This window comes from Haemaphysalis longicornis, unplaced genomic scaffold (assembly GCF_048455015.1).
Source record: "Haemaphysalis longicornis isolate Haplotype H1 unplaced genomic scaffold, Haemaphysalis longicornis Haplotype H1 scaffold_1, whole genome shotgun sequence".
NCBI classification, from domain to species: Eukaryota; Metazoa; Arthropoda; class Arachnida; order Ixodida; family Ixodidae; genus Haemaphysalis; species Haemaphysalis longicornis.
Window position 1 is genome coordinate 407,559,584 of NW_027526203.1, and position 13,307 is coordinate 407,572,890.

At 47.1% G+C, this 13,307-nt stretch overlaps 2 protein-coding genes across 8 annotated transcripts in view; one reads left to right on the forward strand and one right to left on the reverse strand.

Annotated features, from left to right (window-relative positions):
- LOC144155466 (cytochrome b5-like) overlaps positions 1–13,307 on the reverse strand; it is a 72,860-nt gene that overhangs the window by 29,791 nt on the left and 29,762 nt on the right. The window contains exon 1 of one of the 4 annotated variants that reach the window (XM_077686929.1): positions 2,472–2,586. The exons of the other annotated variants lie outside the window; for them this stretch is intronic. The gene's annotated coding sequence lies outside the window, so the exon portion shown is untranslated. Of the gene's footprint in view, positions 1–2,471; positions 2,587–13,307 lie in introns of those variants that run through there. 4 annotated transcript variants of the gene reach the window in all.
- The window catches only part of LOC144155465 (uncharacterized), a 58,144-nt gene that overhangs the window by 3,183 nt on the left and 41,654 nt on the right, over positions 1–13,307 (forward strand). The window lies entirely within an intron of this gene.

A 13,307-nucleotide genomic window follows, 5' to 3' on the forward strand; every position in this document is an offset into this window, starting at 1 on the left:
TCGTGTATTGGTTTTCACGGGTAGAACACAAAAGAACGTAGTGTTTTCGGCCCGTTTCTTCCACCTATCTTGTACGTGGGACTTGGCGTTCTGGGTTAAACTCGAAATAGGGCAACTATGGGGCATTTCTGGCCTGAAAATACCAGTGGGTGCCAATTTACCGTAATTACCCGATTCTAACGCGCACCTTTTTTCCGGAAAAATAGGCCGAAAAATCGCATGCGCGTTAGAATCGGATACGAAACCGAAACTGGCGAAACAGCTGAAATTTTGTTCCACCCATCGCCATCTCAAGATGGCGCAAAAGCTTTTAGCAACAATGTTTCGGATCTAGGCGCCTAGGCTTTTATATCGGCGTTCACACAAATCGTCAAATTATTTCACTTACGCGCTTGATAACAACAATGGCAGCAGCGGCAACGAAGGTGCGCCGCTTCCACGGCTTACGAGCGGCTCCCACGTGTTCACAACGAGCGGTTGGCTGAAGCGTACGCCTCTGGAGAAGCTCGCAGGATGGGCGTGCGAGGCGTGGGTCACGATCCCATCGAACATGTTTGAACGTTCGTTCAGAAGTGTGGCATCGCGAACGCGCTTTATGGCACCGATGACGAGATGTTGCGGACAGCAGAAGGCGACAAGGAGCTCTCGGAGAGCGACGAGGTGTGAGATGAGTACGATTACTTCGGTAAATAAATCGCCCGTTTCTCTCGCATTCGTTTTTCTTGCTCACAAAGTTCCTTGCGCGTTACAATCGGAGGTGAAAGTTTTTTCGGTTTTTTACCTGGAAAATCGGGTGCGCGTTAGAATCGGGGGCGCGTTAGAATCGGGTAATTACGGTACTTGGACTTTAAAATTTTTGAATTTGTTCTGATCCCGGCAATGTAGTTGTTTCCTGCGTCAAAAAAAAAAAAAAAGGTCTCAGAAGATAAACTCCAAAAATTGCTCTCCCATATTTACCAAAAATAATGTCCGACAACGCTAACCGAACATTTATAACCATTAGTCCCAACTTCCGAGCCCTTGTCGCGCCCTTTTCCTTAATTGGTCTAACTCGCCCTGCTGTTTTTCCTGTTATTTGAGTTGATTGATGGGGCGCGCACACATCTAGAGCTTCCAACGAGTATGCTTATTTACAACGTGCTTGGAATGACTAATCAATGCAATCAAACGAGCAGAGTCCTCACATGACGAGAGACACAACAATCGATCTGACTCTGAAAAGGTGGTCTGCGCTGTCACACCACGCAATGGGAGAATAGAGAGAGAGAGAGAGAGAGAGAGAGAGAGAGGTCAGCTTAGCAGCAGCGAGCTTCGCTTGCTAGTCCGTATAGGAATCATGAAGGGTACAGACGAGTGAAGGCGCGTAAACATAACTGCGCCAAAACACTGACGTTCGCGTGGACAAAAACTCGGCCCGGCGCAGAGACGCACACACAACACACACACACACACACACACACACACACACACACACACACACACACACACACACACACACACACACACACACACACACACACACACACACACACACACACACACACACACACACACACACACACACACACACACACACACACACACACACACACACACACACACACACACACACACACACACACACACACACACACACACACACACACACACACACACACACACACACACACACACACACACACACACACACACACACACACACACACACACACACACACACACACACACACACACACCGGAGCATGTTTGAATTTAGCTTTGACAGGAGTTGGGTCCAAAAGACAGCCACGAATAAGAGACCAAGGCCCGTGTAGCCCGCGTCGTTTTGAACATACTCCAGCGCTATTCCCATTTATTAGTTAAATCGTATGTATGCCCTTGTTTAGCGTCAAATCTTCTCTCTTGCATGCAGCAATAGAGTTATCCCACGACGCCAAACTGCCCATGCGGCGGGTTCCTTGATGACGCTAGTTTTCGTCAATCTCTAGGAAAAGGCGAGTGCACGAAACTTGGGCCAGCCGCTGTAATAACCACCGCCAATGTTGCAACACGCTTGCGGTTTTGATGCTTTAATCCAAAGTTGATAGCAGTATCCGTTAAAAACGACTACTTCCTACGGCTGTTGCGGTAGCGGTAGCGTAGCAGGGATAACGCAATAAAACCGCTTCATAGTCATTCGGGGGAGCTGCGTTAAAGGAGACGCACGGATGTTTTCTAGAGGGAGATAACAAGGGTGGGAGAGGTAAATTCCGCAACGTCTAATTGGGCAGCCTCGTTAATCAAGCATATGTGCCAAATTTTTTGTTTGCAACTAGCGTCCTTCGCTGGTTTGTAATTCAAGATTCCCATCATTGAAGCACCAAAGTTCACTGTTCAGAGCGCGGCGGAGAATATAGGTATGTAGGCACAATTAACTGACCTGATTCCATTACTGAAAGCAGCGCCAGTGAAAGGAATAGCTCTAAACTCACCCTTAACGTTTAACAAAGGTTGTACCCAGCTCCAGCTTAAAGTAGCAGCGCACAAACACGGCCGCTTTTATGAACACTGTTGCACATACACGGTTCTGCAACTTGCCACCCCTACTTATTCTGTTTCCGACAGCACCAAAAAATACAAAATATAACCATTTCCTGCCAGCGCTATACCAGGAAATGCCGCGAGCTGCCATATGGTTTGGGACACAAGGACTGCAAACAAAACGTCATCGCTTCCGTCACAACCATACAGATACAGTTTAAAAATGAAAAAAAAAATATCATCGGGGGAATTGGTTTTCATTTGTTGTTTTCCTTTATGCTGAAAAAATTGCACCGTGCTGTATTAGGTTCAAAACTGTAGAATTTTTTCAAGGAGTTCAACATAACGGCGCCACATGGGTCGACGTCCTCAATGAGGAAGGATGCTTAGGATGCTTAATAATTGCCAAAGTTATATTTTTCCGCAGCCCGGCGCGACCGCATCACCAGCGAGCGAACATACGTGGCCGTTAGAAGTCTTTGAACTATTTTAAAGGCTATCGCACGGGAACTGGAGCCGGCAATGATCTTTGTACCTTTAAAAAGCAAGCAACATCTCGCAACTACGTCCTGCCGAAACTTCAGTCCGCTTTGTCTTCAGCTTGCGAACTTCCCAGCGAACCTTCTTTTCCGAAAAAATAAACGGCAACACTAGAAGGATGACAAACATGTGCCAGGGCAGGACGAGCATATACTGAACAATGAGAATCTTAAAGTAGGGAAAGCCCTAGCAGACACCACAGCATAGAACCGACCAAGGAATTTAACTCGAGCTGTGCTGAGTATTACTGCAAATCAGATTCCAAAAGCCCAGTCCACGGCGGTGCCGAGATCGGCTGGCTGTTCGTGGAATGTTTCGCATACACCACCGTCCTCGGCCGCATGTCAGCCTAATATTTTAATGTTTCGTATACAGCGATAAGCCGTATAACGGCAGTGTCTGCAAGCTTGGTTACTGTCATGCGCCTCAGTATGATGCTGAAACGGTCTAATTGAAAGCGCTGATAATGACAGTGATAAAAACTCCGTGTACGTTCTTTGTAGAAAATTACTTTGGTTATAGGTTTAACGAGGCCTATATGATTCCCTTTGTAACTACCTTCAATCATAATATAATCAACAAAATTCAATACCGTTTTCCATTTATAACGCGCAGAGAACAACTTTCTCGGTAAAATGCCAGCTTCGTGAAGGGGGACACAATGGGCTGAATTTGAACCAAAAATGATCTTAGTCACAGTACGTAAACTCAAAAACGTTGTCTTTCGGGAACAGAACATTCCGTACGCATATACCCTGCCAGGGGATTTGCTAAGAACGCCATTTGAGAGCCTTTAAACCTTGAAACACGCCTCAGTGACAACAAAGTAATACTGCAATGTCACGTCCTGCGGCCGCGTGTGTCAGGAAGATTCGGATGTGAACTCTAGCTGTCGTCTGCAGTTCAGATCACGCCTACTGCAGTGATCATTTGTCTTCTTTTTTATTTCTTCCATTTTACGAATCAACAGGGGAAAACCGACAGCTGGCGGTTTTCAGTTAAAACAATCCCAGATCTCCTCACCACGACATCCGGACGAGGGCAGAAGGACACACACGTGCGATGTGAGTCCTTCGTGTGTGTCGCCCTTTTTCGGTCTTCGAAACTGCTGCGCTGCTTTTTGGTAATATATCTAACCAACAGGGCTTTGTTCTCGCCAGGTGCGCCGAAATCTTCAAGCCAGGACCATGTCCACCTATCTTCTGCTGTCTTTATTTTCCTGACCTGTTTGCCCCCAAACGCTTGACAATAGCACAAAAAAAGCTTTTTTTTTTTTCCTGCTGCCCTTTGTATATGAATGAAAGCCTCTCGAAACTCCCCGCCTGACTACCTGTGCGTGCGCCTCCCTTTCCTCTTACCACCACAAGCGAGGTATAGTACTCTGTCATGTTTGAATCGCGAGACTCTGAATCTGTAATAACGGATGCGTATGAGTAGATGGGAGCCATATGCGTGCATTGACATGTCTTCTTTTGACAACTCTCTTGCCCCCTATTGCCACCGGACCGCTGAAACTAGCGCTATATATATATATATATATATATATATATATATATATATATATATATATATATATATATATATATATATATATATATATATATATATATATATATATATATATATATATATAGATGAGACGTGTTTTTATGAGAGGTGCCTTTTGTTTTATTATGTCCACGTAATAATTTTATCACGCGCACCAGACATCGTTAACGTGGAAAAGGAGGCTTGATGGTATTTCATCTTGGGAGAATAAAGCGCTACCGAAGATGACACAAGGCGACGGTTAAGAAAGACACGCAACGTACCGAGTGCTACTAACAACAGTGTATTTGCCTTAAACCATTTCCCTTGTCATGTACGACCGACTAGACGGTGCTTGAGTGGGGAGATTAAGAGCACACCGTCGTAGTTGAAGTATGTTGAAAGCTACAGATAATAGCTTAGCGCAGGAACACTATAGAAAGACATTGTAGAAGCATACAACGTGATGGCAGCGCCTGATAAAAAAGTGTGTGGGCGTGCCGAGTGTCATGCGGTCGAAAGGAGACACAAAACTCATCGCTACTGCTTGATTACGGTGAAAAGCTTTTCAGTGCACACGTGGAGGGCTACTTACAATGTAGTTTTGGATTTCTACGTGGGACGTGTCATTTTCCCCTCCCCCTCCACTTTCTTTTTTTCCGTTTGTTTTTCTCTCTATTGTCACCTGTCATCTCACTGTATTCACCCCACCTGGAGTAGCAAGCCCTACCGTTAGTGGGGCTGACCTCTTCAGCTTTCATAAAAGGTTTTCTCTTTCTCTCTCTCTCACCCTTTGTTGTTGTTGTTGTTGTTTTCAATGCCAGATGCGTTACGGCCAAATCAACAGCTTGTAGCAGCGCTTTGTATTCTAGGTGTCGCTCTTAATCCTCGTCTTCTGTTGCCTCCGGTACTTTTTATTCTCCCAAGACTAAAGACTGTGTCCTCAGGCATTCTTGTGCTTTGTGATCTTTGGCCTTGAACGCGGCTACTTTGGTTAAACCTGTTACGTCAGAAGGAAAGTACTTTAGTATCTGAGCCACCGCGGCGCGTAATAAACCTTCGTGGCTTTTGTAACAACTACCACGCAGTAACGCCACAAAGTATGGCCGACTTTTTTTTCAATTGGAGAGGGAAATATCATGCTTGCTTTAAATGGCGCATCGTTTGTGCCTTCGTACAGGACAAAGAGGAAAATTAGCTCGTGCATTGATCGTGTAAGTTTATGTAGGGATATTTCTCCACCTTGCCCCCAAACTGAGGAGAAATGGCCGGAGGTAGGCCTTTCTTTATCTTTCCTATCCTGTGATATCTGGCCACTTGCTTTATTTTGTTCTGAAAATTCTGATTGTACTGCATAGATCAAAATTGTTGGCATTGGAAGACAAATACGTAAATGATGGCAGCGTGCTTCGCAGCATCGCCTCCCCGAAACGTTAGAACTCCTCTCATTTCACAGCGGTATACAAAAAAAAGATTGCGGTAAGCGTTGACGCAGTGCCGTCTAAGTCGCACTAGCACATACATATGCATGCGCGCGAAAGAGGGGTATTAAAATGTGAACGTGTAAGCTTGCGAGCAATTGCCGCAGCTGGCAAGTAAGAAAGCTAGCAAGCAAGCAGAGTGGGTGTACATTTATGTTGCGCAACAACCGCCACTTGCTTGCTGGAAAGGATGAAAAAAGTTGCAACCATAGCACGGGATGAAATGACGTACTCCTCATAAAGCTACTGGTGCCGCCTCCGAGAACGGGAGATAATAACGAAGGGAGACACGCCGAAGAGAGTGTCGGGGTCGTTACTGGTGTAGAGAGAAATAAAAACTTATTTCATCTGTTGTGTACTTTAGTTGCTGCCTTTTGCAGCTTATTATTCCAGCACGCCGTATCTTGAAGCATGCTCTAGCAGTACCAATTCGGAACGAATGCCCATGCATTGCCTTCAGGCTACGCGCTAGGTTAGAGTCAACATAACGGCGTTCTATGCGAAATCAGGGGCAGACTACAAGCGTTAGCGATGTTTACGGAGGAAATTTATTTGCGTCCGCAATTCGTCGCCACCCCTCTATAGTCACAAGGGCGCCGTCATCACTGCGGTTGCGCTTCAATGAAGAGGCGAATTCACTGTAATTGCGCCACGTTAGAGTACCGGAGGAGTCTACAGAGGCACCAGCGACCCGCCTGGAATGGGCGGGACGATGCACGCGCCAGGGATCACAAAGGCTAAGCGAGTGCCACCATGTCCCCGGTTACCACAACACGCACGCGACGTTCAGGACTCGGGCGCTGGAATTTCGCAGCCTCGAATTCCATGTCTGCGTTCACATGTGCACAAGCGCAGGCTCGACCGTCGTACATGAGCCGATAGAAGCAGTAGTGCAAGTGCGGGTGTTTTGGTGCCACGCGTAATGCGTGCGCATCAAAGCACCCAGCACATTCAAAGTTGCGCCGGCAGCATACTCGGGACGCACTGCGCACCTATCCCACCTAGCGACATTCCGCTCCCATGTATGCAACACCCCGCACTTCCGGCTAGCTTTAATTAAAAGTGGCCAGAGGCTGCGCCCATTACGTAAACCAAAGTAAGAGATATCAAATCATCCTAATTAACGAAAACAACGCGTAAAACTGATCTTAGAAAGCGCTTTTACAAAATAAGAATGAAGGAAGCTCCCACTAACGCGTAAGACTTGAAGGTAGCGGAGCTGTACGCAACCTTCACGACCATCACGACAGTTTAAGTCCACGATTGCGGCCCATTTGCTTCTTCGCTGCCGCAACGTCCTGTACTCCATCTTCGTTATAACGGCGAAGGAGAAGCAAATCGAAGAAGCAGAACAAACGAATGGAACGCGCACATTTAAACTAGGCGTCCGCAGGTGCGACGTGTAGCCATTCACGTGTTCTGTGTAGAGCGGGTGGCGCGATTCCTCTCCCCACAGTCACAGCCGAGTGAGTAAGCCGTTTGACTCTCGGGTACTAACTCACGCCCGAGCCGCCCACTTTTATAAGGAAATCGCTGGCGCTATCGCCCCACTAGAACAGCAGTCCTCGTGAGACTACCTTCTTGCGGTTAAGCCTCGCCGACTTTACCGCGCCCTTCTCGCAAAGCTCCTCCTGCCGCCCCTCTACCGGCAACCACTTGTCGAAGCGGCTAAGCGGGGCATTCTGAAAAGGGCATGTCCCTGCCGATTACGACTGGTTCCAAAGAGTTTTTCTTCCCGTTCCACCCTGTCGTTTCGCCGGTGGGATATCACGACAACAGGAACATGGCTTCTCGCAGCACGGTGCAGGCTGCTCCTTGTGTGAGAGGCTGGAGACGGCGGAGCACGTGTTCAGGGAACGCAACGCCACACGTTACTTCTAGGACAAAGTGCAGTGTTTTGTAGGCGCATTCTGGGACATCGACTGGTCGGGTTTCCGCTACCTAGCCCACCCGACAGATCACTCAGTACTCTGCACAATGGTGCTCACTCTAGGCCTCCACTCACTAGGGCGAGCGCGGGTGGACGCTGTGGAGTGTGTTTCCAACCCAAAGCCAGCGTGGCGGCATTTCGTCCAGAAATCAGAATGCACCGTGAGCGCGCTCGGGGCACCCGACTCGGACACCGAACTGTGCAGGCCCTAGCGCTGCTGCCGGGTAACGGTAGCCTTAAAAACAAAGGAAGCAGAACGCTTTAGGCGCCTATGAAGGCAGTGACCAGGAAGGAGACTTGGGCACTACGCTACGTTCGTTAAACCGAGACGCTTTCTATGAGTCAGTTGGTTGTGTGAGCGCTTAATATTACAAGCGTGCCATGGTGTTCGCCTCACCTGAACCTGTCTATATGTAGTCTTTTATGTGTCGAAAGTCAGTCCATATATGCCATTTTTCTGTATATTGAATATTTATTATTCTAATTTACCTGTTCTTGGTTTTAAAAAAAACAGTCGTAGCCGAGTGGGTAAGACGATTGACTCTAACTCCGTTGATGAAGATTCGAATCCTGCCGGTGCCGGTAATTTCTTTTATTTATACTGTATACTGAGTTTTGTGGAACGCCGGAAATAACGAATTGCTAAACAGCTTCGCTGTCTAGTAAGTTTTTTAATGCTGCATCCGCTGGGGTGAGAACCCAGCAGTCAGCACCAGAACCAGCCACTCTGCTGCGAGGACACAGAGGCCGCACGGCAGGTTCCTTCTAGCAGCTGCTCAACAGAATAGCGCGAGCGCACAAAGCGAACAAGTAGATGGCGCCAGGCTATGCCAGAAGTGGCTCGCTTGTACCCACAAGGGAACGGAATGTCGTAAGCAGCTATATAGGCGGCTGACGTTCCAGGTCCCTTCATTTTCTGCTAGCGATGAGGTGATCGAACGGCTGTCTCCCATTGGCGCATAATCACTGTCAATGCACTCAAGGAGCTACTCGTAGGCTTTGCGATGATCGGCCCACAAATGTTAGTGTACTCAATAGAGCAATGAACCGCCCTGAATAACCGGTGTACCGATTACATGGAGAACTATTATCAGCCAACTGTACAGCGTTTTTTCAAGAGAGCCCCTGAGAGCGCCTATTTATCAAAATACATACACAGTAACCTCATCAGCGGCCTCTTACTGAGCAAATAAAAGCCAACGAGACCCAGCTGGCGAAGCTGTTTTCGTTCGCCTTATTAGGGCGTGCTGTTTCCCCGAAACATTGAAAAAAGTGACTTCTAAGCCATTACCGAATACGCGGGGCTCAGCACGTGTCGTTCTATTGCGTCATGACACTGAATCATCATCACCATGCTTGTCGCGTCAATACATAACAACGATACAGGAAGGCGCTCGCAAAGCTGATGACGAGGCCGCGACATACCTCAGCCGTTCGCTTTCCCTGAGGCTTACTCCTTTTTCCAGATTTCTTTGTTTTTTTCCTCTTCCAGTAGCAGCCTGCAAGGCGATAGATCATATCGCACCGACGCCAGTGGGACGGATAATGTTTGCGTGTCTTCACCTGATACGGAAGCCGGCTGGTCCGCTTAGAAAAGAGAAAAAGAGTTGTTCGTATCGGGCAGACTTCGAGTGTTCACTGGGTTGATGCAGAATAAGCCCTTACACCGTTATTTGAATCGGGATCGCGGTTGACCTCGGCTCACCGAGGGGAGATATCGTTGCTATATTATACGAACTACACTTGTGTCAAGGTTGTGCAGCCAATAACGGAAGCTGTGGCACGGGAAGGACGTCCTCAACTGAGGCTACGCAGGCACTCGCTGCACGTGCAAACATTTCTCGGGGCACTTAAGTCTGTTTAAGGGCTTTCGAAAGTCAAAGTATTATGACTTTTACTGGCGATGTTTGTCAAACGCCTTTTTACTGCCCCATCGTGTTTACGTTTGTTTCTTCACCTTTTTTTACGTTTTAGTGGTTACCAGACCAGCTCCGCACTAAAATACGAATCTGCGACACGAGACTAGGCGCGAATTATTTCGATGGGACGGCTGCCGACACTTTAGGTCACCACCTCCCCAGAAACACCATTCGCCGTGGCTGCATCTGTTCCCCTAACGTGCCGTAACGAGCTCTCCCTACGCGCTGCGCTGCGGAAGACTTTTTCGTACCAGCTTCTGTGAATGGCCAACCCCGGATTTTTCGACTGATGAGGCATACAAGGTTTTTGTCATCGCTTAGTGCGAGTGATTTCGGAAATTCCCCCCATGCAACCATATCCAACCGAGCAACAACCACGGCAGCCTCGAGCTGATGCCATCTGTTGATGGTTATCAGGGCGCGGTAATGATTTCAGAGGTTTCAGTATTTATCATGAAGGTGAAATATTATAGGCCCCTTTCAGACCATGTTTCCTACCCGTTAAAAAACCTAAGATGATTAAAAATAATACATCCAGCATGGTGCACCTTTTAAGCCACGTTTTTCTCCAACTACATGGTATAAACCTAAAATGCATCGTCTTCCTGGAAGTTTGATGATCTTGGGTGCCACCTGAATGGATGGTTGAGGTTTTGAATCTCTTGATGAATGAAAGAAATAAAAAAAAATCTCGACAGAAACGCAGCGAAACTCCTTGAAGGCGTCATCATCCTCACCGTCATAATCACATGGACAAACCTATTGCGGAGATTCAGGCGCGACGGAAGCTGTCACACCGCCTTTGGAAACCTAGCCGAACTTTTCAATACTCCTGTATGGAGACCCGTTGCGTTGCCTGTTACGTCGCCTTGTGTGGATGACCCATTGCCTTCACCCATGGAGCTCAAGGGTTCTCTTAGTTTGCTCCGTATCCAATCTGGAATTATTTCGGAGGCATGTTTATCTCGGCAAATTGTAATTAAGAATGCTGGTGGAAACCTTGTTCACGAAACGTGTACAAACCAGGACACAGTGATTATTTACGATCCGTTATAGCTCGCATCATTAATCGCTTGAACGTCTGCTCCAGACCTGTTGTAGCAGCTAATGTACCCTGTTCATGCCTCCCAGTGAAAGTACGAACAACATCGATGGCGTTAATGTACATTAAGAATTGTGATTGTAGTTTATTATTGCATGGTTGTTTTGTCATTTTTGTACGTATTGTGTGCATTCCCGAAGCGTCCTGTGTGACTGATACGATTTACGCCGCTGCAGTCGCGCTGAAACCGGTGTGAACGCAGAGGAAGGAAGCAGGCATGGACATCCGAATATAAGGGTTAAGGAAAACCTCCTTAATTTGAGATTGAGATGCTTAACAAAATAGTATAGTTGCGGTTTTCAGTTCGCTGCGTTCGCTAGTTGTGTTATATGTGTTTAAGAGGCCTTAAAACGTACCCTTACTTTTTATTTATTCAGTTTGTGAATAACGAAAACTCATTTCCGTCCAAGGCTGCTACGAGTGAAGCTTTGTCCGCCTTCCCTCCCTAACAAAAAAAAAAAAAACACCTCTGTTGACACTCATTCGGGCAAAACGAAAAACGCCTACCTCACAGTGTATAACCATCTACCATTGATGTTCATAGGACTCTGCGTGTCACTTCTGATTGATTGATTGTAGGGTTTAACGCGCTGACGCAACGCAGGTGATGAGGCGCGCCGTAGTGGAGGGCTCCGGATTAATTTTGACCACCTGGGGATCTTTAACGTGCGCCGAAATCTCGTACACACGGGCGTTTTTGCTTTTCGCCTCCATCAGAACAGCAGCCGCCGCGGGCGGGAATCGAACCCGCGACTTCGTGCTCAGCAGCGCAACGCCTTAGCCACTGAGTGCGTGTCACTTCTCTCGCGTTCATTCATCTTCACTTATATATCGTTCATTTGTTTCAATTCTCCATTTACACAAGCCATGTGCTGCCCATGCTGGAAACTGGCATGCTGATTGATTTTGCGTTTGCGTGTCTAACGCGCCGAAGCTTTCTGTCCGCTTGCGCTGACCTTGAAAGCGATATGTCAAATTACATGTCAGCTGGTGCAGTTCATGAGATGCGACGTTGTTAGAAAGTTTGTTTAATTTTTATTAATTTTGCAACTTTTGAGATTAGGTTGAACTCAGACGTGGATTATACAAAATGGGGCTCGTATCATTCTCTCTTTTTCTTCTTTTCATTTTTTTTTTTTTACTTAAATGCAACCAATACTATCATTCGAGCAGGCTCGGCATGTTCAGCGTTAGCGCCGGAATGCTCGCTGAGCGATGCAGTTTGTACTGGAGCTAGGGCGTCCGTCTTTCCAGTTGCCGACAGTTCGGGAATGTTAATCGTTCCACTTAGCGGGTTTCAAGTCCACGTGGCAGCCTCGACACATCGCTTTGCCGCCTGTTACGCAAGCTGCCTGATTGAAACGATTGCCGCCGGCGCGCATCATAAGCAGCTGCCCGTTTCCAGGTGACGCGCGATACTTAGCGGCCGGGAACCCGCTATGTGTTATGTAGCGTAAAGCGCAAGACGAAAGTGACGCAAAAACGAAGGTATACCCTCATTTACGCCAGCCGACGTGCAGGTGTGCCCTTGAGTACGATGCCCAAGACAGGTTGTGCACAATGAGCGCAATTTGTTTTCCCTTTAGTGCGAGTTCGCAACCAAGTGTATATTGCGGTCTTCTCCGGTGACCGTTATACCACCCAAAGCAAAGGGAGAATGAATAAACTACAGATTTACACAGGGGTCCGTGCGCAACACGCGTTAACCATTGAGAGCCGCGTTGCTCGACCCGAATATGGTAAACTGCACCATGAAATCGTGCAGTCAAACAAGTCTCCGGTTCATCGTGAAAGGTTGTTCTTACGAGCGAAAAAGTTGGTCAGCTCTGCCCATAAAGTTTTAACCTAAAACTGGTTAATTAAAATAGTACTGCTGATTACCCCCTGCATGATATAGTGATTGCAACGACGCCGTCCACCTACTCTGTTTCGTTTATCCGGACGTTCACTTGAGCAGCGTTTTCTGCGTATTATTCTTGACGTATTCCCATCGTATTTGGGGATTACTATGACGGCTGCTTCTCTCTCATTTTGTTTTTATTGTTATTTACCCTTTGCCACATGCCAGACCCTTTCGTTTTTGCTGGTTCGCTAGAATAATTTGTATTTGACTTGCTCACTCACAAGTGTCACGTTAGTCTCGCGTTTTATTCCGTCAAGACGGGTAAGACAGAAGAGGCACTGAAACTGTGATCATAACAGCAGTAGTAAAAACTTCAATTTATTATTATTACTAGTAGTTGAAGTAGTAGTAGCGGTAGTAGTAGTAATAGTATATAGTATTAGTA